This window comes from Pinus tabuliformis, chromosome 8 (assembly GCF_031772625.1).
Source record: "Pinus tabuliformis cultivar Carrire ecotype Pingquan chromosome 8, CPIR1, whole genome shotgun sequence".
NCBI classification, from domain to species: Eukaryota; Viridiplantae; Streptophyta; class Pinopsida; order Pinales; family Pinaceae; genus Pinus; species Pinus tabuliformis.
In genome coordinates, this window is record NC_142294.1 from 1,855,395,073 (window position 1) to 1,855,421,408 (window position 26,336).

The 26,336-nt window shown below is 35.0% G+C and overlaps 1 non-coding gene across 1 annotated transcript; it reads left to right on the forward strand.

The window, feature by feature from the left end:
- Window positions 1–2,224: 2,224 nt before the first annotated feature.
- TRNAL-CAA (transfer RNA leucine (anticodon CAA)) lies at window positions 2,225–2,308 on the forward strand. The gene has a single exon. It is a non-coding gene; the product is annotated as a tRNA-Leu (tRNA).
- The last annotated feature ends 24,028 nt before the right edge of the window (window positions 2,309–26,336 follow it).

Genomic DNA, 26,336 nt, shown 5'->3' on the forward strand with positions numbered 1-26,336 from the left:
TATCTCCCCTTGTCTCTCCTTCTCACCCCCAAAACATACACACTTTCTTTAAGCGTAAGCACATAAAAATTATTCATGATGTGCATTGACTTATGTGTTACAGTAATTCAACCATAAATGCAATACTTGAATTTTCATCCTAAATAAAATGTTCACTTACCCAAAATGTTTGCTTCCTGAAACTGTAAACTATTTGTAATTGACTATATTCTTATTATTCCCATTTTCCATCATTCAACATTGTTAATCACTTTGCATTCAAACATGGTAATACAAAATAAGTACCATTGAAAATTATTTGGGGTTTAACACTCTATAAGTCACAATGATTGGCTTTGGAGAAAACTACTATTAATATTGGAGAGAAACAAAGACAAGGTATGATGTTTACGACAATAGCTCGAGTTAAATATCTGAATGGTATATGATTTCAACTGCTTTTTTCATATGCTCGATATGAGAAATGGAAAAACTAATAGGTGTGACAATAAGAACAATAGAAGAAAATAGTTTTAGATTGATCCCAATGAAGATTTTTTGTAATTGACGATATTCTTATTATTCACATTTTCTATCATTCAACATTGTTACATTGTCACTTTGGACTCAAAATTGTTATTTCATCATTTTTCATCATTCATGTTACTAATAGTCTCTCTCATTTGAGGTAACTAAGTAGATTTAAAATTAAATTGACCAAATTAATCTTAGACATATTAAACATATTTAAAATAATCAAAACAATTAGATGTTCAACAAATTTTGTATGACCGCACACGACTGAAACCAACCTAGATCCATCTTAACCCCAGGGCTATCAAGCACCGAGAGGGATCAATTCTGTCGAGGTGCAAACCTCTTTTTTTAGTGCAAAACTAGCCCACATCTATCAAGCGTCGAGAGGGATCAAATCTCTCGACGTGCAAATCTCTTTTTTAGTGCAAAACTTGAGGAATTGTTTGCACCTCGAGAGATTTGATCCCTTTTGGCGCCTAATCTGGGGTTAAGATGGATCTAGTATTTATTAACAAAACAAAGTTAAGATAAACCTCTGATCTGGGGTTAAGATGGATCTAGTATTTATTAACAAAACAAAGTTAAGATAAATAATTTACAAAAAAATTAAACCAACTCATATTAATTTTATATTTATTAAGTACTTTTAATGAGAATGCAAATATTTAAATTTCCATGCACCAATATTTACTTCAATTTTCACAGGTTTGCCCAACAAGTTTCATGGGGGCTAAAAATTCGAAAAAAATAAAATAGACTTGATCCATTTCAACCACTACCTTTAGACACCCCGTAACTTTAACGCGAAAAATGTATCAGACCCAATTACTTGAAAAAAACCTCTAACTTTTCATTACTAGATCCAACATATATTCAAATACATATTAATTTATAAATATTTTTTAATATTATTTTTTATATAATCGATGTTATTTTCAAAACTTGAAAATTTTAAACATTCCAATGATTATGATTGCTTCTCACTGCCTTCATTTTTTAATACAAATTTTGAAAGGAAATAAAGAGTAACTTATTATTCTCATCATCATCTAATAGTATTGTTTTTAAGAAAAAAGCAGTGTATACTTTTTAAAAAAAAAATGCAATACACTTTACATATAAAGATAATGGAGCATCTTTCACGCAAAGAACTTTTAGTTCCTTGATGAATGGAAAATGGGGTTGTAAAGTGATTTAAGTTGTATATATATATATTTTAAATGTTTTATAAAAATATATATTTTTAATTATCTAAATGATAAAAATGATTTTAAATTAATAAAATATTAAATATTAAAATTACTCAAACTGAGTTAAATATTTTATTTTTACATTAAATAGTGATTTTATCAAATTCAAAATCTCTTCAAGTTACATTATTGGATTTCGCCCATGATAATTTGAAAAGAAATCCATAAAACATTTAGTATATTTCTCTTGGAATCGATAACTACTATTCATATCACAGCCAGCAGGCTTGTCTTGAGTTTCTTCAACATTTTTTTTTCGCTATTTCACTAATTTATTTATTCAGATAATTCAGAAGTTTCAGGACCCGGCTTCCACGCAATTCTAATGGAAAAAGATCATGCCGTGGTTTTAAATGCCGGTTCCGGTATGGAAGGCCGTGGTTTTAAATTCTCTTGCGAACACTCTAAAGTCAGTGAGTTTATAAAGCAAATATTCACAGGGGGAATTTCATTGGATTGTCAGGATGGCCGAGTGGTCTAAGGCGCCAGACTCAAGTTCTGGTCTTCGAAAGAGGGCGTGGGTTCAAATCCCACTTCTGACAGCAAAACGTTTTGCTTTTAACACGTCGTGCGAAATCAACTAATATTTAGATTGATGTTTATTTGAATACGAATTCAAAATATAATTTACTGAATTCAACCGTTAGAATATAATTGTCCACGTTGTACGATTTCTACGAATGTTTAGAATATAAAAAAATAAATTGAACGCTTAGAATATAACTCAACTAATATTTAGAATATATTTAATTTAATTCAACTAAGAATTAAATAATTTTTTTGATTATGTGCTTTCTAAGTTCAAGAATTTTTGGATACGGATTGTCTATTTAGAGCCCTATGGAAACTTTCAAAGATAAATATTAACCGAAGTTGCCTGACGTTTTTTTTATGGTCATACAATCCGCGAAGTTGCCTGACGTTTTTTCTATGGTCATACATTCCGTGTTTTTTATTGTCATACAATCAATTTAGGACAGTGATGTTTGGTTTGACGGTAAGTTTATTTGGGCGAAATTTGGGAGACCGCAGTTCAAATCTCATTGAGTACACTGGCCTGCTGTGATGATAGCTAAAGGGGCAGATTCTCAAATCTCGTCTTGGCGGCAGTGAGTCTAGCTCTTGCTAAAATCATAGGATTGATCTTGGGTTTCCCATAGATCATAGGATTGATCTTGGGTTTCCCATAGATTAGGATTGACAGTTACCAATTCACCATGTGGTTAAAAAAAATAATTTAGTTTTACGAGTGTTTCCAAAGTTAATATTTTTTTTTTTCCTATTATTAGGTTGTAATGGTTGTGTTTAGATTATGGCCACACACCAAGTGGTTGTAATGATTGTGTTTAGATTAGGGCCACACACCATGTTGAACACCAAGTTGAATTAGCTCAACAATGGGATGGAAGATGATTGTGTGAAATTATTTTATCATAATATTAGTATCATTGTGTTGAGAGACACTCTATAACCTAGTAAAGGGTAGATGTCAAATGTAAATGTTTAACATAACCTAGTATGGGGTAGATGTTAAGTGTAAATGTTTAACATGTAAATATTTAACATTTAATAAATTTAATCTAATTTCAATGTCAGCTAAATAAAATAAAAAAAAAACAACAAAGGTTATAAAAAAAGAAGTTAAAAGTAATATAAACCCAATGTATGTAAATATTTAAATGTTGACTCAATTAATAATAAAAAGTTAAAGTTAAAGGCAATTTGTTATATTTTGATTTTGTTATTAACTTGTGAATGGCTTTGTTACCATACACGCTGAAAAACCATAACTTATTGCCGAAAAACCATAACTTATAACAATATGACACTATTCTTAACCATGAATATTCACCCTTACTTTACATTGGATATTATTAACATGTAAATAGGTTTTGTTACAATACCATACGACGATACCATGACTTATCAATACCACATGCCCATAAAAACATAACTTATTTCACAATCAAAATTTTTTATATATAATTTATTTTAATTTAATTTTATAACATTTTTAAAATTAAATCTAAAAAGAAAAAGGTTATCATTACTTTTGAGATATATCTAAACCCTCTATCCTCACAACTACTAAAAATATTCCCATAAAAATTAAATCAAGGTTTCAATCAAATTAAAAATGAGAATACTTTTATATATAAAGATGTGAAATATATATAATATAAATAATATTATTAAGAATCAGCATAGATCCATCTTAACTAAGGATCCAAGCGAGGAGAGCAAACAAATTGACTAACAATAACAAAGGAAAGGTAGTGCATGATTGTTTTAAGTTTTTCATTATTGTATTTTCTTTGACATGATTGATCCAAAATATAGATTTAATATTTTACAACCAATTGAGTTTTTTAAATTTAGATACTTTTTTAAACACAATATCATGGAATCAAATTTAAAGAGAGAGGGAGGAAGGTAGTAACAAAGCTAGAGGGAAAAGAGAGAGAGAGAGAGAGAGAGAGAGAGAGAGAGAGAGAATGATGGGGGGAGAGAGGAAGGAAGATAGAGAGGAGGGGAGAAAGAGAAGGAGAGAGGGAAAGAGAGATAGAGATGGAGTTGGAGGGAGAGGGAGACAAAGGAAAGAGCAAAGACATAGAGTTATGGAGGTGGAGAAAGAGAGGGAGTCACAAGGGAGAGATAGAGAGGAGAGAAGAGAGAGAAGAGGAGAGGAGAGAGATAGGGAGAGAAGGGGAACAGGGAGAGAGGGAGAGACAAAGATGGAGCGGAGAGAGAGAAGGGCAGAGGGAGGGAGATAGTGATAGAGTTAGAGGGAAGAGAGAGAGAGAGTGATGGGGTGGGCTAGTGAGAGACAAAGGGAGGTGGGAGAGAATGATAGAGAGAGGAAGGAAGAGAGAGAGGAACCAATAGAGAGTAGGACAAAGAAAGAAGGAGATAAATATGGAGTTAGAAGGGAAGAGAGAGGGAGGGAAGAAGAAAGATACAAAGGGAGAAAGGTGGAGAGAGAGAGGGAGTGATAAGGGAGAGATATAGAGAGAGTGAGGGATAGGGACAGAAAGAGAGAAGAGGGAGAGGAGACTGAGAAGGAGAGAAGGACAAGAGAGGGTTAGAGAGAGAGTGATACAGGGGATCAATAAAGTGCTAAAAAATGAAAGTGTTCAAAAGTACTTGAAACTAGTGCCGGATGATAAAGTTCGTCATTCTAAATCTGACACAACTTGAATAACTCAAAACTGACATCGTATGCTCAAGATATCACGTTCTGATCGTTTTGCTAAACATCTAAAAATTTTGGAGGCTGCTGATTGGACTGCTGACTGGGTAATCCACACAGTTGAGTCAGTAGGTTGACTAGGTGTACCATCAAACCAAACAGATTTTTCCAAGTGTCCCTCTGTGGTTTGTTCAGATGATTGATTTTCATTGGTTGATGGGGTTTTATGTGGACCAGTGAGAGGATGCCACGTGGCCCAACCAGAAGTCGCCACATGGCACCTCTTGGTTGAATACAATTGCCTGGGGTCGGCCCGCAAGCCAAGCGAGATTGAACCCCCGAGGCCAAGCGGGATTGAACCCCTGACCTCTCAGCCAACACCGCCACGACTTACTATTACACTTCACACATGTTTCTTAACACATATGCCTCTAACTTTATGTTAAAGTTTATGCACATGTGCGTTTAGGGAGAGGGGCCGGGACTAAGCCCTGGCCCTTGGTCATTAGCACTCCAGATGACCTCGATGGGACCAACAAGGGAAGGGCTCAGGCCCAACCCTGGCCCAAAGCCACATGCATACACATCAGACCAAGCGCCAAGGTTTTTGAGAGTTAACGGAGGGGGGCAGAACCTAAGGCCCTAGCCCAAGTCATATGGTAGAGCATGAGACTGTTGTGAGAGCTAAGGCAAAGGAAGCAGAGATAAGGACTCAACCTCAGTGCTTTTTCATCCATACAACCATTCACGAGAATGTTGAGGGCTACAACGATGGGGTTAGACTGTTAGCCCCGACCCCGATCCTATGGTGGCAATGTGATTGTAACCAACAACGGCAAGTGCAGAGTGGCAGGGCGAGCAGTTAGACCAACCCCTGACCACATGGGTCGACCGAAGGCGGGGCCAAGAATTCCGGCGCGGGGGTTAATGGGAAAATCAATCGCCCTACAAATTGCACCATCTTCGGCATGAATCTCGCCGATGCCAAGTGAATTTGTCATTTAGCGGTTGGAAAAAAGGCGGAAATTGTATGACAATTAGTGAGTTTTTCCAGTTTGTAGAACAATTTGCTGCAAAACTTCCAAGAGCCATAACTTGAGAAGTGTTTGGCCTTTTTTAGCCCAACAAGAGCCCAACCAGGGGTTTTTGGGTCTTATGGAGACATTATTTTTGCATTTTGAACACTGTAAAACCATGTAATAAAAAAATTAAGCACTTAATTGAAGAGGCCCAACATTGGAAGCTGGACCAGGAGATGTAGCCTAGGAGGGGTGAAATCCTTTATCACTTTTCTATCTTATATTATTGTGTATGGTTTATTTGTCTCTGTTTATCTGTTACAAACTGAGTTTAAAACACTAATTTATGTGCTTTTGCAACTTGATCCATTGCTTAAAAGACATAAAAATTTACTTGCAAATTTTCCATAAACCTTCAAGTTTGTAATTCAGATCAATTTGGTATCAGAGCTTTGGTTATTTTGAAGGTTTGATTTTGTTTGCAAGTGTTTTCTGATTCTTACAAGGTTAAATCCGAAAAGAGAGGAAGGAGTGCGTGTAGAACCAAATCCTCAAGTTAGTTCAAGGAAGTCACAAACACCTTAAGATTCACCAGTGATGGCACATGAAGAAGGGGATGAGATGATGTCTAAAGATGAGAGAGTTTTCAGAAAAATTTCTTTGAAATGTATGAAATGGTGAAAGTTTTTCTTGAAGAAAGGACTACAAGGTTGCAAGGAGAGAGCTCAAATCCACCAAAAGGTAATGGGGGAGATGGAAGTAAACCACCATCTCTACCTCCACCTTTTTCTCCTCCTTCACCTCCATATTCACCTTCATCCTCTTCTACTTCAACCCCTTCACATACTCCTCCAAGAACTCTGAAAGGAAATGTTAAAACACCTTTGTTAAAGCTTGATGTCAAATTTTAAGTGCCTATGTAGGATGGGGAAGTAAATGCTAAGAAGTTGGATAATTAGGTTCGTCAACTTGAAGTCTATTGCAAGATTCAACAAATTGATGATGATTCCACTAAGATCCAACGTGTTTCTCTTTGTTTGGAAAGTGTAGCTCTCATATGGTGGGAGGTAAAACCCAAAAGGACTTGAAGAAAAGTGGTAAGATAATTTCTTCCTGGAATTATTTTATAGCTGCACTAAGGAGACAATTCTATCCATCAGCGTATATGCAGAAAGCAATAATGGACTAAAAAATTTTTAGACAAGCAAAAGGTATGAGTGTTCAAAGTTATACCCAAGAGTTTAGAAGAAGAGCTCTCATTTTGGGTGTAGATTTATCCTCTCAAGACACTCTCCTTAAATACATAGGTGGTTTAAATAGTTACTTGAGGCATACAATTCTTATGCTTAACCCTACAAAGCTAAATGAAGTATGTGTACATGCAACTCATTTAGAAGCAAGAGGGAAGAATGTTTCTAAAGAGATTAGCGAGAAGCCATTTAAGTTTAGAGACAAAGGAAAGGGGAAGTTTAAAGGAAAAGACAAAAATAATGCTACCACCAAGAAAGTGGGCGAAAAGCTCACCTGTAAACATTTTTCAATAAAAGGCCATGATGAATACCATTGTTGGAAACTTTATCCAGAAATGAGATCAAAGAAGGAGAAAGAAAAGAATACTAGAACAACTCAACAAGATCTAAGATCTGATTCTGGAGATGAGACCAAAATCACAACCATGGGATTGAAAGGTAAAGATTCTATTGCAAGTACTAGTTCTTCTAACAAGCCCATTGAAAATTAAAATGATAAAGAAAGAATTGAGATTTTCCATATCAGAGTCATCTCAAAACATAACAAAGTAGATACTTTGTTCGATAATGGATCCCAAGCCAACCTTATTTCAGAATCCATTATCAAGAAACTAAATTTGGAAACCATTCCTCATCCTAAACCTTATCCTGTTGGTTGGGTGTGTCACAATGCGAAATTGCAAGTGACAAGAAAACACAAACTGAAATTCACCATCACTGCAAAATTTATTGATGAGGTAGAGCTTAATGTTGTTCCACTAAACATATGTGGTGTTGTTTCAGGAAGTCCATACTTATATGATAGGAAAGCCATATTTTATCGCCATGAGAACAAGTATCATTTGTTTAAATATGGGATTGAGTATATTGTTAGAGCACATCACAAGAAAATGAATTTGTCTCTTTTGAATGTTGGACAACTAATGAGACTTGTAAATTCTAGTCAAAATTTTGTATTGCTAATGATCAAACAAAAATATGTTGAGGAATCTAAAGCTTTCCAAGGAGGTGATGTAAAACTCAAACACAATTTAGTTGAGGTTGTTAATACACGTGATGAGATGTTTCAAGGGTCTGATGTGTTGCCTCCTAAAAGAGGAATACAACATGAAGTTCAATTGTAGCGGGATGCATCAATTTTGAACATTGGTATATACAAGATACCAAAGTTAGAGAATGCATGGATTAAGAAGCAGATGCAAGAACTACTTGAAAAATGGGTCATTAGGCCTAATACATCTCTTCGTGGGTCTCCAAATGTCTTGGCTATGAAGAAGGATGGTACATGGCGATCACAGTGTGTGAATTTTGGAGCTTTGAAAAAAATCATGTTAAAGAATCGTTATCCTCTTCCTCGCATTGATGTTTTTTTAAATCAATTGAAGGATGTTGTTTATTTCACTAAGTTGAACTTGCGAAGTGGTTACCATCAAATAAGACTTGGTGAAGGCGATATGAGGAAAACTACTTTCAAGACAAAGCTATCTTCATTGCATCCTTTGATAAGGGTGAAACAAACCTTTCAATGGGGAGGCAAGCAACATAAATCCTTCAATGCATTGAAAGGTAAAATCAATACAACATCAACTTTTGCATCAGATCTTAATCAACCATTATATATTCAGTTGGTGAATCAGATGGTACAAGAACATTTGGTGAAGAGTCAAGCCAAGTACAAGGCTAGACATGATAAGTATCATGTTGACCACAATTTCCAAGTTGGAGATGAAGTAAGGCTTTGCATCGAAAAAAAATCTTCAAGGTGAAGAGAACTTGAGATTATATGAGCCTCCTTTAATTGAATATCAAGAAGAGAATATTTAGATTCCAACAATAGAATATTTCTCTCCTGAATATCTTGAATAATTGCACAAAGATACTCTTCTTGATAGAAAAAAAAGGACTTCAAGAAGAGGTAATGTGGAGTAACTTCGTGTGAGGCTCAAGGGAACTAATCAAAGTAAGGCGAAATGGATTGAGATTGGAAGGGTGAGGGAACTGTAGCCTCACCTACTTGTTAACTAAAGATAATATTTTGGTGGTCCAAAAGCCTCCAATGGGGAGGATTGATCTAGGGAACAGTAAAGTGGTGAAAAGTACTCGAAAATAGTGCTAGATGATAAAGCTTTCCATTCTCAATCCAACACAACTTGAATCACTCAAAACCGACATTGTATGCTTAAGATATCACGTTCTGATCGTTTTGCTAAATAACTAAAACTTTTGTAGGTTTCTGACTGGACAATCCATACATCCGAGTGAACAAGCTGACTAGGTGTACCATCGATCCAATCAGATTTTTCCAAGTGTCACTCTGTGGTTTGTTCATATGGTTGATTTTCATTGGTTGATGGGATTTTATTTGGACTAGCTTGATGATGCCATGTGGCCCAATCAGAGGCCGCCATGTGGCACCTCGAGATTCAATAAAATTATATGGGGTTGGCCTGTAGGCTGAGCGGTATTGAACCCTCGACCTCTTGGCCAACACCGCCACACCTTACCACTATACCACTCACATGTTTCTTAACATATACGCCTTCGACTTTATGTTAAAGTTTATGAAAATATGCGTTGGGGGAGAGGGGCCGGGACTAAGCCCTGGCCCCTAATAATTGGAATCCCACATGACCTCGGCGAGAGCAATGAAGGAAGGGCTCAAGCCTAACCCTAGCGCAAATCCATATGCATATTCATTGGATTGAGTGACAATGTTTTTGGGAGCTGAAGGAGGGGGGCAAAACCTAAGGCCCTATCCCAAGTCATATGGCAGAGCATGAGACCGTAGCAAGAGTTAAGGCATAGGGAGCAGAGAGAAGGATTGAGACCCTGTTCTTTTGCATCCATACAACCATTGACAATAATTTTGAGGGCTACAACAACGGGGGCGGGCTATTGGCCCTAACCCCCGACCCTGTGGTGGCAATGTGACTACAATGAATAACAATATGTGCAGAGTGGCGGGGCGGGCGTTAGCCTAGCGCTCGACCACATGGGTCGACGTGACTGAAGGCGGGGCCGAGAATTAGGGCGCAGGGGTTGATGGGCAAATTAACCATCCTCCAAATTGCACCATCTTCGGCGTGAATCTTGCAGATGCTAAGCAAATTTTTCGTTTAGCGTTTGGAAGAAAGGCAGAAAATGTATGACAATTAGCGAGTTTTTCTAGTTTATAGAACAATTTGCTACAAAAATTCCAAGAGCCATAACCCTAGAAGTGTTTGGCCTTTTTTAGCCCAATAAGAACCCAACTAGGGATTTTTGGGTCTTCTAGAGCCATTGGAGACATTTTTTTTCATTTTGAGCACTATAAAACTATAATCACATATTTGAGCACTTAATTGAAGAGGCACAACATTGGAAGCTAGACTAGAAGATGTAGCTCAGGATGGGTGAACTCCTTTATCAATTTGATGTCTTATATTGTTGTGTTCGTTTATTTGCTGCAAACTGAGTTTAAAACACTAATTTATGTGCTTTTGCAACTTGATCCATTGCCTAAAAGACATAAAAAATTATGGAAAATTTTCCATAAACCTTCAAGTTTGTAATTCAAATTAGAGAGAGAGGGAGAGAGAGAGGGAGAGAAAGTGTATATGTTTGGGGGGTGAGATAGAGAGAGGGAATAAGAAATATACACATAGATACAAATATATGTATTATATAATATTATATAACCAACCTACATCCATATTAACCGCAGATCTATCAAGCATCAAGAGCGATCAAATCTCTCGAGGTGCAAACCTTTACTCAAGCTCTTCACTCAAGAAAGAGGTTTGCACCTTGAGTGATTTGACCACTCTCAGTGCTTGATAGATTCAGGGTTAAGATGGATCTAGGCCGGTATATTAATCAATCCTATCATTTTTGACATTCATATTATTTATGACTATCATATATTACTTAGTTAAACTTTACAATTTATAATTTTTTTTTTTAAATTTTGATTTATGCTTTTCTAAGATAAAGATATATGTTTATTAGTTATTTTTTTGTTTTTTATTAAATATTTTTATTTTCTCATTCATTCATATATATATATATATATTCAATTTGATGAAGATTATCTAAGATATGAAAACTATTATATGTATACATAGGCATAAAATTAACACAACTTTATATTTATGAAATCAAACACAGATGAAGAATATAACAATGTCTATCTTATATCATTATACATTAAGATTTTGTTGTAAGTTAACAATTATTGTACCATTCTCTTGTGCAACAAGGAAAGGAAGATCACTTATTGAATAAGTTATCCTCTTATAATTATCAAATTGCATATTAAATATTAATAAACACATATTACACATTGTATAAATTAGCATCTTACCAAGTTCTATATTTTCCAACCTAAACTCATTTTCTCTCTCTCACTCCCTCTTCTCTCTCTATCTCTCTCTCTCTCACACACACACACACACACACACACACACACACACACACACACTAGGATATTTTATATTTGCAAAATATGTGTCTAAATGATGTAATGAAAGTAGAGAATGACAAAGCACCATTTGGATAATTTCAATCCAAAAGAAAGAGAATTGTAATATCACTGAATAGTACTAAGAGGGGAAATTGTAGATGTTCAAAGAAAAGTTTTGCAGAGTAAACTCAGACGAAAACTCTAAGAATCAAGATAAAAAACATTGCATCAAAGTGAACAATAACATGATTGTTTTCCTGAACTGTCCTTAGAGTTGGAGCATTAAGGCTTGAAAGTATGAGTTTTATAAAGCTGATGATCTTTTTCTAGATTGAATTGACGAAGAGGGGATCTATATATTGAGAGAGTAACCATCTTGGAGGACCTCAATTTGATTTCAAAGCACCCCATTATCATCCTAAACCCGATGAATTGATTTCCTACATTGAATTATAATGTTCATAAATATTTCCACCTGATCTTATAGACTTGCCATTCAAATTTGGAGGTGATGGATTGAGGAATGAAGCTCCTTAATTACACCCTCATACTCACTGAGAACCATATTGAGTTCAACAAATTCATGATGAGTCATGAAAATAGAGCCAACAAGACTGGCTCGAGCTAACAAGCAAAGGCCATTGAAAACCATAAAGGAATATTGCAAACAGGGGGAAACTAAAGTAACAATAGCATATTCACTACTCATGGAGACAATCTCCACCAAAAAAGGAAATCCTACTCACCACTTGGCCCATAATGACTTTTCCCATCATGGATTGAACCCATTTTGCATAATAATGACTTAAACAAATGGAAAAATCTATTGCAGGTTGAATGAACCCACCACAAGTCGAGAAAAGACATGGGAGCTTAATAAAATGAAGGGTTGAGCATGACATACTAATTAGAGTGTAGACCCACTTGGATTTTGTGTGAACAAATCTTATTAATGAGTGAGCCATCACATGATTAGTTGGCTAAGATATTAGCCGTCAATCAATATTTCACCCACTTTTACTTGAAGTACTGTATTGACCTGAAGTTTAGCTTGAGAATTGCTAATTTTAAGGACATGGAAGAAATCCACCTACAAGATAGAATAACATGTCATTCAAATGTATTTGGAAAATTGAACTCAAGCTATCATTAGGAGGATTCAATCCCAGATGGAGGTGACAAATTGTGTTTTTTGAACCACCAACAATAATAAGCTTTTGAATATTTTGGGAGGAAGCTAATTTGACCCCTAAAACAAAGTGTAAGATTTCTCTTGGTTATTAAAATCTAAGCATAGACTCCATGAAAAAAAATTACAATGTTTCCTCTAAAGTGAAAAATAACCTCACCCACTCATACCACTCTAATAATATCATTTTAATAATATTAAATAAATCTAATATGTTGTTATTATTATCATTATTAAACAATTTTAAAATTTATTAATATTATAATATATCAATTCATATTATATATATGAAATATTTTTTCAACACAAGGAAGGAAAAATAATGGCAAACCAAACTTTAGATAAAGACAATTAAATATGAAAAAAAAAGTGATTAGAAAATGGCATTCCCATTTCGAAAGTATTAAATGTATAATAATAGTATATTTTGTAATATTAAAGTATAACACTAATATCTTAGTATATTTAAAATAATGGGGAAGAACAATTCAATATCAATAATATCTAACCAATAAGATGCATCCATTTTCGTCTACCCTATCAATAAGATCCATCCATTTTCGTCTACCCCTATCAAACCATTTTTAACCACGGGATACTTTGAACAGTGTAATGGGTCCCCATCAGCGTGCATGTGCAGGAATGGTGAAACAAATGCGTGCTAAAAACCCAACAAATGTTGCTCCTTTATCACATCAATATCATTATGATTAGCTATGTCTACCAAATAGAAAGGAGACAACACCATGGAAGACGTCTCCAACAATTTCTTACAACTTTGAAGACTTGCTTCTGCTTTCTGCTTTCTGGTTGTCGAAAACAACTCTCAATACAGAGAATGGGATCTAATTCTCCAATTTGAAAATGTCGCTCTTTATACAGACATGAAGCGTACAAAAATTGATCATGTGATGGTCTGGTCTAGCTGGCCGGTTGAATAAAAAACTTACAGAAAAGATGCATCTATGGCCATCATCAGAGCAAAGTTCTTATAGTACTTGTCTCCCAATCAACATGCAACGCTAAATTGACCAATAAAAACATACTGAATTGCAGTATAGGAAACTAGGCTATGGAAAATATTATTCCGGTTTTACTGTTTTTCAATATTTTCTGTGCATTGGATATAATGAAAATTAATATGATAGTTAATGGATGGAATGAACAGAAAATATTACTTGTTACATGATTATGATTATTAATCTGTGCTATTGCATTATCAAGAATCTTACAAATAATCAACCAATGGGATTTCGTAATTTGTAAACTTTTAAGAGAAACTTTTCATTTTAATGTTTTCTACCATTTAAATGGATAAGATGAAAATATATTTTTTTGATTATTAAAACATATGGATCAAAATTAAATAAAAACATATTTTTTTGATTATTAAAATATATGGGATCAAAATTAAGTAGCAATGGCCTCGCTGTCTTAAAAAATAAAATTACTCAATAAAATTTTTTTTATATCTAATAGAATAAATATTATATAAAGATTATTTGATTTTTTTTGAGAAAACTCTATATTCAAATTTTCAAAGATATTTTTTTTGTGTTTTCAAATTTCACTAATTTTAATGGTGATAATTGTTAATTGAATATCTTGTCTATACCTATCCATACCTACTTTGACACGCTTAACTAGAGTAGAAACAGGTTGTATTTGTGATTTTGTGTATGCATTCAATTATCCCCTTTAGAAACACCATCATACGTGTGTATTGACAATCTGTGTGTTGACTAACTCATAGCAATGGATTCCATGGAATGCTTGTTCGACATGATGATGGACCATCGGTGAAGAAGCATTTTGTGATCTACTACTGATGAACAAGCATTTTATGATCTATTTCATAGTTCCACCCATGATATATATATATATATATATATATATATATATATATATATACACACACATACACGCATACCAATTCATGGTTGCACTACTTACAAGCATTTCATACAACACTTTTCACAATGATGCATAAAGGTGAGAATAAAGAACCCCGACATCAATCCTCATGTGTTTTTGCTTATCTCACTATTGTTTTTCTATGTGCTTCCAAGGGAAAACCCTAAACATCCAAAACCCTAACCTTAGGAGATGAAATGCCAAAAGTTTGTGGGCTCCGTTGGAGTTAGTTGGTATACCAACTTCCCAGGGTCGTAACTTTGGCATATGATTTCCGTTTCACGTGTACAGTACCTTGTTAAAAGAATCTATCTAAGGACTACAACTTTCGAGTGCAAACCCTTGCCATAGGTTATGGGTTTGCCCGTTTTCAAAAAAATCATAATTTGGGGCCTTAAAACAACTCCAGGAGTTCACGACCCGAAAAACTGCCAAAAATATTAAATTGTGCTACAATTAAGGAAACTGAAAGAAAACAATATGGGGGTCCAAGTGGAATAGGTGGGTGGCCATCCATATCCACCTAGATCAGTCCTCTCCCCTTAAGAAGCAATGATCCCCAATGCATTGAGCGCCTCCATGAGATGGGGAAACTTCTACTGAACTTGATCCTTGTTGAGCCACTTGTCTTGGTGCAGGAGTTGGCCAAATTTAACAACTTGATACAGTTGGATCCTCTATTGGTGAGTTTTCTTGATTTGCGTGTCCATAATATGATTAGTTGTGGCATGTTCCATTTAGTCTGGGTTGAGCTTTGTTGGTATTAGCTGTTCAATAATGTCTGATGTGTCAAGTAATGATGGAAAGTATGGCCAAATGTAGTCCACGACGAACACTGGGTGCATGCAAAGGAATGGGGGAACATTGAGCTCGAAATCATTATCTCCCACAACCTTGGTGATGGTGTAAGACCCATATCAGAGTGGTTGGAGCTTCCGATGGGCTCCGACAAGGCGTTCTTTTTGCAAATGAAAGAAAACTTTATCGCCCACCTGGAACTTATCTGGCACTTGATGTTGATCATGTCATTGTTTATACTTGGCATTGGATTTATCCAAGATGTCGTGAACCTGCTGGAAGATATATTGGATGCATTCAATAAACCTGGTTGTTTTATCAACCTCAGACTGTACATGTGCAGATTCTGCATGCGTATTCGAATGAGGTATGCCAACATCATTCAGACACAATGGTTGAAATCCCAAACCCACTTGAAAGGGGTTGCGACCTTTCGAGCTATGGAGAGCTCTATTATAGCTGTGTTACACCTAGGGAATGCTCTCATCCCATGTTCATGGATGCTTGGAGTTGTATATGTGTAGTATGTGCACAATCATCCTATTGACGACCTCTGTTTAGCCATCAATTTGGGGATGAAATGCAATCGACTGGTGATCTTAGTTTCCAATAATGACTATAGGCTTGACCATAATGTGCTCAAGAACCTACTACCCCTATCTGATATAATGGTCTGCAGGATCCAAAAATGTACCCACACTCATTCAAAAAAGAGTTTGGTAGTGTCCTCTGTTGTGGTACTCTTCTTACAGCTGCTAATATAGCCATCTTAGAAAAGTTTTCCATGACCACAAATATACAGTCATTACCATGCTTGGTAGAAGGGAGGCCAAATAGATAACCCATGGAGATAAATTCATAAGACCGGATTGGAGTATGCATAGGAGTGTACACGCCTTGCTTCTTAATGATTTGTTTGGTGATGGCACAAGCAATGCAAGATTTGATATATTTTCCAACATCATGTTGGAGTTTTAGCCAATAAAAATACTTTTGTAGTACTACCACAATTTTTTCCACACCAAAGTGTCCTACGACCAACTATAGTGTGCCTCCCAAATCAGCTTGGCACGCTCACTTAAAGGAACACAAAGGTGGCCCAGGTAGTATAATAAGGCATCCTAGAGGTGGAAGTATAAAACTTGCTTGCCATCCATGGGCATTTGGTATGTGGTGGAAAACTCTGGTTCATTTTTGTATAGTTCCGACCATCCAAATGTCTTGTGGCCACAAGAGATGAGAATAGTGGTCAGTGCTACAATCGAGGGTCGACTGAGGCAATATGCAACATGCTACCCTTCTTTTATTTAATTTTCAAATGTAATTGCTGTAGATATGTGGACCACTTCTGATGGCGATCATTCTACAAATTCCCTTGTGCGTGTATAAACTGAAGAGGTCGGTGATCTATGTGGATGACCGTCTCCTTCCCTAGAATGTAATGTTTTCATTACAAGTAACCCAACACGATGGATTGCATCTCTTTATCATAGGTGGGGTATTTCCAAATTTTATTGGAAATTGTCTCACTGTGATAGGCCACCGGATGCCCTTGCTAGGTGAGAATTGCACCAATAGCATAGTCAGAGGCATTTGTCTCAATTTCAAATGGTTGTTTCAAGTCTGGAAATGTGAGTATTGGTGCAGAGCAAAGGCGGTGCTTCAACTCAATGAACGCCTTCTGTTGGGACTTGGAACATAAGAAATTTGCTTTCGCTCCGCCCTTGGTAAATTGACTCAAAGGGCAAGTGATATGAGAGAATCCCAACATAAACCTATGATATAAATTAGAAAGGCCTAAAAAGTTGTGAAGCTCTTTTAGAGTGGTCGAGGCTGGCCAATCCTGAATAAATTGGATCTTAACAAGATCCACATGCAGGCCTTGCTCGTCAATGATGTAACTCAGATATTGGACCTGGCTCATGCCAAAGGTGAATTTATCCAAGTTGATAGATACTATTATACTACTGCACGGTTTGAAGGACCTGCCGAATGTGTTGCAAGTGCTCTTCCCAATTCTTGTTAAATATGAAGATGTCATCTGGATATACAACCACGTACGAGTTGGTGAAGGGTTGCAAGATGTCATCCATCAACCTCATAAAACTTTCAAGGGAATTTATCAACTAGAAGGGCATGACCAACCACTAAAAAATGCCCTCATTGGATTTTAAAGCGGTCTTCCATACATCTGTGGGTTCTATTAGAACTTGGTGATAGCTAGACTTCAATTTAATTTCACTGAAGTACTTGACCCCCTTGAGATGGTAAAGAAGTTCATTAATCCATGGGATTGGATACTTGTTCCTAACAATGATTTTATTTAGTGCTTGATAATGAATGCACAGTCTCTAGGTCCCATCCTACTTTTGTACAAGTACAATCGGGCTCCCACATGGTGAGGAACTTGGTCAGATGTGGCCTTTTTGTAGCAACTCCTGGACCTGTTGCTTGATTTATTCATTTTCCAAGATAGAGCGTTGATATATCAACCCATTGGGTAGAGGTGCTTCGAGAGTCAGATCGGTTGAATGCTTGACCTGACAGTGCAAAGATACCCCTGTAGGTGAGGAGAAGATGTCCCTATATTCTTCCACGACCTTATCCACCTACTTCTGCCACATTGTGGAACCCTTCTCGGGGGCTATGGATGTGGCCATGATCTTCCCCTTAACTTGATAGGGAATCAGAAAGAAAATAAATTTGTTGATTTGGGAGATGATCTTACTGCATTTCTTAGCATATATCAATTTATTGATGATGGTAGGCAGGGCTACCTTCAGCATCCTGTATAATTTACAACCCAAAACAATAATAACAGTGCGAGGTATAGACTCATACACAACATGTCACTTCCACAAGTATGGTTGGCCTAATAACACATCACATACTTCAAGAGGAGAAACATCACAAAACACCTCATCTATGAAGGGATTGATGTTGTAGGGAAGGCGACACTGATGGATGATGCAAAGATCTTACCTTGGTGGAGCCATTCGATGGTGTACAGATACAGATGTGGTGTTGTTAGTAGGCCCAACCAATTCACGAACTAAATTGATATGAGGTTCTTTTGGCTCCCGGTGTCGATAATGAATTGCAACAAAGAACCTTTCAACCACATATGTGAGTGGAAGAGATGCTCCCCCTCCTTTGGATCTTCGGGTTCAACCTTTTGGACCTTGGTGGTGGCAACATTGGTATTGAGATTTTCATTGATAATTGACTTCCCCTTGTCAGATTCCGAACATGCATATGAATCTGAAGCCTTCAGCTTGAACACCAGTGACTGCTTAGCGCAACACTCATTTGTGTTATGAGAGGGGATCTTGTGGAACTCACACCACTTTCCTGTGTCCTTCTTTGTCTTTGTGGTGTTGTTATTTTCTTGTGGCTTCGATGGGTTGTCTAGGGTCACCCCACCTTGGCTCAATCCTTTATTTTGTAGTTTGGGGGTGCCTTTTTATTGCCTCAGATTCATAGATCCAAAGTTTCACTTCTTCTGTTTAAATTTCTTCTCAATCTTGACAACATATCACTATGCAATGCCATGCGAGAAGGTATCTAGAAACTTCATCCTGTCTTGGATGTATTTGTGTAGATAACTGTAGTACTTGAGTACCATATACCAATCATAATATTTGAGATCTAACTTCATGCAAAGGGTATGAAAAATATTTGTGAACTCTGGCATGTCTTGGTCCATTCCTTGCCACAATGTGGTCCATTTTATGCATTTATCTTCATAGCTCCTGACAGGGTAATATTGTTCCTTGAAGACATCTAAAAAATAATTCTAAGTGGTTGTGGCTGAAAATAGTGAGGGTTCCTTCTTGTCCCTCTGCTTACTGTAGGTTTCCCACCAGTTCTTAATGTGGGGGGTGGCCTTGAGGAGTGCAAAATTAATCTTTTCCCTGTTGGAAAAATTATGGACTGGAAAATATCCTTGCAACAGATTTAACCATTTATTTATGACATTTGCATCTATCTAGCCTTCAAATATATGAATGTCAAATTTAACTTGTACCTTGAAGGGAGTGGCACCTCCAAGGTGGTTTTTGGATGAAGATGATTTGCCCGCTGATACCTGCTGAAGGATCTGGGAAAGGTTATCCATCATCATGTTCCTTTGTCGCTTGAGGGCCTCTTCAAACAACATTTTGAGAGGATCTCCTTCTCCCTCTTCTTTCTTTTCTTTTTCCATGAGAGGCCATCAAGGGACATGCACATAAAAATAGAGAAATAATAGATCGCTTTGACACTACTGATCCAAATTTATGCAAGAACGAAATGAAATACAAAACTAAATAGAAACACAGAGCTACAACCAAAATTGAACTTCAATTAGGTAATAACAAATACTAAGAACTATTTACATGCAAAATGGAAATAAACTAGCTCAAACGATGGTAGCTTATCTCTGAGAAGAGATGTGATGGTTACATGCCTTTGAGCTGTGTTACAATGAGGCTCAAAGGCATTTTTATCACTGAGAAACAAGGGAAAACCATAAACATCTAAAACCCTAACCTTAGGAAATGAAGCACCAAAAATTTGTGGGCCGTATTGGGGTTAGTTGGTATACCAACTCCTTGGGGGCATAACTTTGGCATACGATCTCCGTTTGATGTGTATAGTACCTCATTAGAAATATCTACCCAAGGAATACAACTTTCGACTACAAACCCCTATCATAGGCCACAAATTACTTGTTTTCCAAAAAAATTTTGTTTAGGGCCTCAAAATGACTCCAGAAGTTTGGGACCTGAAAAACTGCCAAAAATAGTAAACTGTACTACAATTAAGGAAACTAAAAGAAAACAATGTTGGAGTCCAAGTGGAATAGGCAGGTGTCCACCAATATCCACCTGGATCATGCATGCATTCAATAATGAGTTCTATTCGTGGCGAGATGATCTCCCAAATCTTCTATTCCTTTGGTGTACCTTTACACCTTTAGGGGAAATTGCTAGTATTTAAAATTAATATTAAATCAATATAGGACTAACCTTCTGGTTGTTAAATAATTTCCAAAATTGAGACTTGAAACATGAAAAGGCAATTACTTAATTTTCAGAAGAGAGACATGTAATTTCCAAAAGAGGTACTTGAGACGTGACAAAGTAGTGTCATATACATATAAGACTCCTTAATTTGTAAATTTTTTTTGAAATTCAATTTCGTTCAATTTTTATTTCTCAAGGACATCAACAAGGATAATTTTAGGGGCGAATGTTCGCCCTTTGGCGAAATTAAGGGGTTTTAAATTTTTAGTGGGCGAATATTTTGTATCATAGTACATTTTTACAAATCACCTCAAATAGCCCACCTTATTTTAAGGGAGGGTAAAAAAGGTAAATTTAGCCCTTGAAATTAGGACTTACAACCTTCCATTCGCCCATTTTCAAGAATAGGTTTTATTTAAGTGAATCCATTCGCCCATTTTCAAGAATAGGTTTTATTTAAGTGAATCCTATGGGCCAAATACCATATTTATAAAAGAGGTATGGTAAATTAATAAAAATATAAATAAATGAGAGGTATGGTAAATAAATAAAACATTTTTTATATTTACTCCATAAGTCACCTTATATACATGTAAGGGTGTAAACAAATAAAAATATAAGTAAAGTGGAGGTATGGTAAATAACTAAAACGTCTTTTTATACTTACTCAAAAGGTATGGTAAATAAATAAAAATATAAACAAACTAGACGTATCGTAAATAAATAAAACCTCTTTTTATATTTAGTTCATAACCCTCGTTCTATTTATGAAGGCTCAAGAAAGAGGTTTTATTTAAGTGAATCCTATGGGCCAAATACCATATTTGTAAAAGAGGTATGGTAAATTAATAAAAATATAAATAAACGAGAGGTATGGTAAACAAATAAAACATTTTTTTATATTTACTCCATAAGTCACCTTATATTTACGAACACTCAAAAAATGGGTTATATTTAGGTGAAACCTATGGCCAAAATACTATGGGACAAATACCACAGACTAGATTGTTATTAATACCATGCAAAAAACCATTATTAACCCTAATATTAGAATTAATAAAAATAAAAATGGCACATGGTATTGACCCATGGTATTCACCAAAATGGCACATGGTATTGACCCATGGTATTCACCTGGAATGTAGCCTATTTAAATGGGGGAATTAAACCAGCATGTAGCCTATGCTAAGATCCACTAGGACTTTACAAAGTTTTATTATTTAGTGAAAGACTCGCCAAGATCTTACAAGATTTTATAATTGGGTAAAATATTCGCCATGTCTGGTGAGAGATTCGCCAAAAAATTATATATACATATTATATTATTGATAAAATCGCCTTCCATTTTTCCTATATACCATGGAGATTCGCCCATTTATTATATTTATAAATTTAGGGGGGGTTCTTAAAATTTTCCCTGGACATCAACATGGGAAAACTATATTGCATATTTATTATGTATTATATAAAGATGTGGTCTAACTGATAGATGAAATGACTTTTTGGCCAAAATTAAGCAATACAATTTTGAGCAAGATTGCGATTTCTTGTTGTTTCAAATATACTTTTAAATGCATAAATGGATTCAACACCCTTGAAAACCTTGAGGCACTAGAAATTTTTAGATTAAACAACTTAAACTTATGATTCCTAAAAATATCTGCTAGATTTTGGGCAAACATGACTAGGAAAAAATGGTCGTAAAAGGGTCATTTCATCTATTAATTAGACTATACATATATATATATATATATATATATACCAAAAGAATTTGATTATTGGATATCACTTGATTAATTTATTATTTTTATTATTATTTATTCATTTTTCACACAACTTAAACTTATGATTCCTAAAAATTCCTACTGTATTTTGGACAAAATTGGCTAGAAAAAAATTCTATAAAAAAGTCAATTCGTTTATTAATTAGACTACACCTTTTATGTGTGTGTGTGTGCATGTCTAATATGAAAACATAAATTTGGTTATTAGATATCCTTTGATAAAATTTTAATCATTATTATTTATTCATTTTTCACCACATTATCATATTATTGTCTTTGATTAGGAAATTATTTTAAATGTAAAATAATAAGAAATATATTGATAATAAAGATATATTTGAGACAATAGTTTAATATGAAGAGGATGAAAGACCTCTTAACATATATAATTATGCTTTAATAAGTTATCAAAATAAGGAAAAAATCAAAATTCAAGAGGTAGAGGTTTATACTACTAATATGATCCAACCATGAAAACAAAAAAATAAATTTTTAATAATTGAGTTTATAAATTTTTAATAATTGAGTTTTTATATTGATTTCAATAATTATATAGCACAAAACAACAAGATATATTAATTAAGAAATTATAGATTTGCAATGATAAAAATCACAGGCATTATATACTTACATTATCCCAATGATCCTATAAGAAAAATGAGAGGATGCATTAATTTTAGAGATGGTATAATGAAAAACAATTTAAAGAATTAATTGTATTGAATGAAATACTGAGAAACATTAAAATGCATTATTTTAGTAATGATATAATGAAAAATGATTTAGAATAATTCAATAGTTGCATTGATTTTGACAATGATAAAGCATAAAATAATGAGATGCATTGATTTTAGTAATATGTTGGCGAAAAATAATTTAATATATTAATTGATGGAGCAATATTAAGAAAATTGATCTACGATATGAAAAGATGAGAACGTTGTAAGTAAAAGAAGTCAGATACCAAATTGGCTTATGAGACCCCCTTGTTTGTGGGATATGGGAGCTAAAGAAGAGAAAGACGTGGATAAAAGAAGCCAATCACCAAATTGGTATATGAGACCCCCTTGTTAGTAGGATAAGGGAGCCAAAGATGAGAAAGTTGTAGGTAAAATAAGCCAGACACCAAATTGGTGTATGAGACTGCCTTCTTTGTGTGATAAGGGAGCCAAAGATGAGAAAGTTGTGGGTAAAAGAAGCCATACACCAAATTGGTGTATGAGATCCCCTTGTTTTTGGCATAAGAAACCCACCTCTATGCAAATATGTGACTACTAAAGTGTACTAACTCATACATACTCTAACCCTCTTTGGATTTGAACCTAACTATTAGGAGGAAACACATTATCTTTTTTCTTATGTGGTTCATAGACCCTAGAGATCAATGACTGCTACGTCCACAAAATATTTGTACCAGTGAGATCCAATCGAAGGGATCATTTCCTACAAGCTCAACCACATAGCATGACTGCGAGGGTGTTGAGGGAATTGAACCTGTGACCTCCAATAACAAAGTGCTCTAATGATGGGGACTCGACCAAATGAATTAACCCCGAAACTAAGAAACACACGCTCTTTTTTTTTTTTTAGCTATGGTTCACGGTCACTGAGTGGCCGCTACATCCACGGTAAAGAAGCGGGGCAGTTCCACCCGAAGGGATCTACCCGTCGGCCATAACAGGCCTAACCCTGAGGGCGTCGAGGAGATTTGACCCCGTGACCTCCCAACTGGGAAAGTGCTTAGCAACGGGAACTCGACCATTTAAGCTATCCCTTGAGGCTGAAACACACGCTCTTAACCATTAGACTTTATTATTTATTATAAAAATAATATTACTTTTTAACAATTCATCTTTTTCTTCATTTTTATTATTCACTTTAATCTTATACAGCTATCCAAACATATTGCTTAATAGTATTCTATAAATTAAAAATGGCACTCACTAAATTTAAAAGATCAAATTCATTTACACACATAGATGGTAATCTAAAATTTTAACATTCAATATAATTAAAACTATTATAAATTGATTTTAACTTAGAATACAATTTACCATTCAAAAAAATATATTAATATTTATGCATAGTAAATCCAAAATTAAATTGAATATACACCAATATAACTTCAACTATTAATTATTAACCACCAACATTAAATATGTGTTTTTTTGGTGACTTCTAAATACTATTTAGATTCTTATATTTCCAAAAAAACTTACTATAATATAAAATTAAAATTATATAACCCAACAAACCAAATAACTTATAATATGTACGTGTAATAACCTAACAAAATAAATGACTTATTATGCTCAGAGGCGCTATCCAACCCATTATGGTAGAGACCTTGTGATATAGTGTTTAACATTTTGACTATGTCAATACATAAAAATCAAAATAAAAAATAAAATAAAATAAAAAGATTAATGTAATGTAAACATTTTAACTTGGTCAAAACGACACGAAATAAAAAAGTAAAAATAAAAATAACCCTATAAAAATAAAATGACCCATGGTATTGAGAACCCTTGGTATTCACGTGGAATATAGCCTATTTAAAGGGGGAAAATAAACCAACTCAGATCCATCTTAGCTCTAGATATACCAAGCGCCGAGAGGGATCAAATCTCTTGATATGCGAAGCTCTTTTAGAGTGAAAAGGAAGTTGATCCTTCTCTGAGCTTGGTAGATTTGGAGTTAAGATGGATCTAGACAGGTAATATACATGTTCTTTTCCTATCCAATAAAAACTTATTAGTTTTGAATATTTAACCATTAAATATCAAACATGTCATGTATGCTATTAATTTTAATAAGTTTCCCTTACGTTGATAGAGAAGTAATATGAATATAAAATCTGAACCAAGATCAATGCAAATTTACTCAATTGTAATTTAATTACTATTTTATTTTATCTAAATTAAAAAAAAAAATCAAAATTTAGTGGTCAAACTATTGGAAATGTACATTGACTTATTATCCCTATTCAAAGAAAACCACACCACCTAAAATTACTTGTTAATAATTTATAAGGAGAGAGACTTCCACTCTTACTAGATGCTTCTAGATCTTGGACCATTAATATGTGTTTGTGCATCTTAGTAAGACAAACTCTTAGCCACAAAAAAAAGTTTTAAGTCATACTCCAAAACCAAAAAGTCATAATTTGTGAAACAAATTATGCAAATATACTCCTTTAAAATATGAAAATATTCTAATTTGATTCCTTGGTCAATATACTGATAATATTAATCTATTTTTAATATCAAGGCCAAGCCACACGAATGGGGGTGGATGAACGCAAACATGGTGGGGTTGGGAAGGGGTGGAAGGCACGCCTACCACCCTGTGACCACCCCACTAACTCAATAGACTCATAAAGAGGGGGGTAATTGGTCGTCGATGCTGGAGGCATGGAAGCTCAAGAGATGGCAATGTTGGCCTTATTGTGGCCCTGTACGACTGGTGTTCAATGTTAGAAAATCAGAAATGCAAAAATATTCTCTTATATTGATAACTACTTGTGATATTCTTGTAGTGTTATTATATTCTATTTATATTCTTCTTTTATCTTTGTTTCATTAAGCAATCATAAAAAAAAAGCATGAAGATAAATGACACAAGATGTAGGCACTTAGCCAAGGCTAAAACCCCTCTTTAGGGGAAAGCCTAGTCAAACTCTTCCACTAATCAAATTGAGATCAACCATGACCTTAAACCTGACCAAAAGACCTTCCTCCTCCACCAAGTCATCCTTCCAATATGATTCAACAAACTGGAGTAGTTTCTTTTTGTCCAGCAGCTACAACCTAGTAAGAACCCAAAATTTTAGCCCAACTACTCCATAATTTTAGCCCAACTAGAATACTGCAATTTTGGATTTTCTAGCAACACAACAACTTTTCATGTGTGAGACAAAGAGAGAGAAAATTCGACTTCTTATGCTTGACAAAGACTTCCTTCTCCTTCGCTAGGGTTT